The 2,877-nt window shown below is 37.9% G+C and overlaps 1 pseudogene across 1 annotated transcript; it reads right to left on the bottom strand.

Annotated features, from left to right (window-relative positions):
- Positions 1-497: 497 nt before the first annotated feature.
- LOC111644226 (sodium- and chloride-dependent GABA transporter 2 pseudogene) lies at positions 498-2,629 on the bottom strand (annotated as a pseudogene). Its single transcript, XR_015438680.1, has 3 exons — positions 2,495-2,629; positions 919-1,059; positions 498-579 (listed from the first exon to the last, which is right to left on the bottom strand). The product of XR_015438680.1 is annotated as a sodium- and chloride-dependent GABA transporter 2 pseudogene (transcript).
- Between the last annotated feature and the right edge of the window lie 248 nt (positions 2,630-2,877).

Raw genomic sequence — 2,877 nt, 5'->3', positions numbered from 1 at the left:
TGTAGTGAAGACTTTGCAGGAATCTAATAAAATATATTTACTGTATTTGCAGAACATTATGATGTCACAGTGAAGCTGACCTTTGACCATTCATTCGTCACTATAGACATTCATGTGAAATTTTCATAATTAGAATAGGAATTCTTAAGCCAAAAACATGTTTTATGAGGTCACAGTGACATTGAGTTTTTAGGAAAACTCAACATGGCAGTCAAAATAATTAAAATTGTTAAAATAGTTAAAATGGTCTGGACCTGTCTTGACTGAAGCACAGTTACAGTAACTCACTGAAAGAAATGTTTTTTTTTTACAGCCATGTTAGCGGTGCTAGCAGCTCTGTCATCGCATCATTATTTCTGCAGTGACGGCATGTAATTTTAACAGATTCCAGGCCGTCACCTCATAATGAAGTGTGAAAGATCATGGACAAATACTCGCAATATCAACTTTCCGTGTCAGTGCCAACGAAAAAGAAGACACGTGTGAATTATACTTACTCCCAGAATTCTGTTGCAGGTGTGGTTGCGTTTGCTGTCCAGTTTGAGGACGCATTTGTTTTATCAAATTCAACACAAGACTCTGAGAAAACAAACAAAAAAAAAATCATGACATTTTATTTGATCAAAGTGCAGATAAACAAATATTTGATAACAAAGAGATACTTATAGTTCTATAAACTCATAAAGTACAAATTAATCCCAATAATTCCACACTAATTTCAGATGTGAGGAACCCTGGAATATCACTGCTACAGGGTTTTGTGAAACCAGTCACTTGAGCTATCAATCAATCAAGAACGCAAGCAGTTTATTAGAAATTCTTGTATTTCTGTATCAATTCAAATGCGACCTCACAGGCCTTTCTCTGCATTTAAGTAGATATAAGGTAGTTGATTTCTGTATCTGTCTGCATGTCTACCTGTGTTCCAGGTGTTTCTGCAGCTGGCCCATGGGACTTCAGCACTGAAAGATGAGAAGAGGTAGAAGAAGGCCCATGCCTGGATGACAATGTATGACACGGCAGCATATGCAATCACCACCTGGGTAGCGTAGCCAATCCCTAGGGAGACAGACGAGGTGCAGTTGATGTTAATTATTGACAATAATAGGAAAAAATAACAATGGAGGGTGTATAAGATCTATATTCTTAAAGAAATAGTATCAGTGGGCCACATGTGAAGCATGTGAAGCAAGATTCAAGCTATGCCAGCTGCTCTGAGGAGAGGCATGCCTGTTCACAGGCTAGCATGGATCGAGTTTCTTCTCATTGTGCCAGCTGGCAAACCTGCTATGACTAAGGTTAATTGACTGGTAAGATGTTTAAGTGTGTGATCTTGTTGATACATGGGAATGAGTGAGAGCTCTGCGCAGTCATCTTGACTGATAGCAACTGGTCTTATAACCATAATTCCTGAGCAAGGATATATAACCTGCACATCAAAGTGTGCAATTAATCCATCCATCAATTTACTCATCCTTGTTGGTGTGCATGACAGCATAATAATATGAATGCCTCCTATGAATAGGAAGGTGATGATTCATATTGAGAGGTATGGTGTCAGGCCCTTGGGGGAAAGTCAACACGTAACTCCTATTTCCTTCATTAGCCACTCTAATGAGCGAAAGGGATTTTTCTTTAATGAGAATGAAGTTTTGAACACAGTCGCCTTCGTTCAGAGGCAGGATGGAGTTTGGTCTGACCAAGACAATGCCAAATCCTTGCTCCAGCTCTTTACATAGGACATTTCTGCTCTTGTCTGGATCATATAACTTGTGATAGGACGTAAATCCAGGTACAGACAGACTTCTGAGTGAACAGGGTCATTCAGGTTTCCCAGGTGTGACAGACAGGTCTTTTAAGACACACAGGTGTTGATTATCACAACTGATTTTGCAATAGAGTACAGGTTCCTTTGTTGTTCTCAAGTCAACCAACCAATAAATCCCTGAAACTTCTATGACAGCAGTTAAGAAGCGCATTATTAGTAAATAAAACCAATGAAGTCATAGTCAAATCAGGTAATGCCATATTTATAGTATGCCAATCTAAACACGCCAAGAAGTATCCATATTAACAAGTCATTCAGTTCTGTACTGAGTCTGTTCTTCCATTTAAAACAAGTGAAAACATCTTGGCCAAAGTTGTTATGTGTTCAGTTCAGTTTCATGCATTTAGATTTTATGTTGTATTGAGCTATGCCTATATTGGCGTAATATATCAGAGCTTAGAGCTGTGTTTTATCAGTTAAATCAACTTAATTTATATCAGTCCTGAAGGAACTCACTAACCTACCTACAATAACAAAATGTGATTAAAAGATTCAATTATTATGCTTTACTATATACTATATAAAGGTTTAGCCCTGAAAGTGTGACACATTTCATTTCCAAAATATTTTTTTGTACATACTGGACATAGATGTAACTGTGGGGATGAAGGAGTATTTTTACACACTAATCTGCTAATTACATAATACTGTTCTGTTTACACTGACCTTCAAACAAAGGGCAGAAGTGCCTCCAGCACGTGATGCATCCCTGAGATGTGAACTGTCCCATGGCCGTCTCCAGGAGGAACATAGGGATACCACAGGCAAGCAGAAACAAGACATATGGAACCAGAAATGCACCTGAGAGAAGAATAATGAGCATGACAAACAAACCAAATCACTCTTTTCTGAGCGTTCATTTGAGTCACATCATTCATGTTGATAAATCTACTTTTTTTTTTTTGAAGGAAGAAAAACACATTCAATGAAAGAGGTTTTTTGATCACACGTAAAAATGCAAAATCTAAACACACTGTTAGCCCACATGGGTTCTTACAGTATTTGCAGTAGACACTGATTGTACTTTTAGCAGTCCTATTCATTCTAAA

Source organism: Seriola lalandi, unplaced genomic scaffold (assembly GCF_002814215.2).
Source record: "Seriola lalandi dorsalis isolate HSWRI2012SDOR001 ecotype SW California unplaced genomic scaffold, Sedor1 jcf7180001963302, whole genome shotgun sequence".
In the NCBI taxonomy this organism is placed as follows: Eukaryota; Metazoa; Chordata; class Actinopteri; order Carangiformes; family Carangidae; genus Seriola; species Seriola lalandi.
The sequence above is the reverse complement of the archived record's forward strand: the minus strand, read 5'-3'. Positions and strand labels throughout refer to the sequence as shown.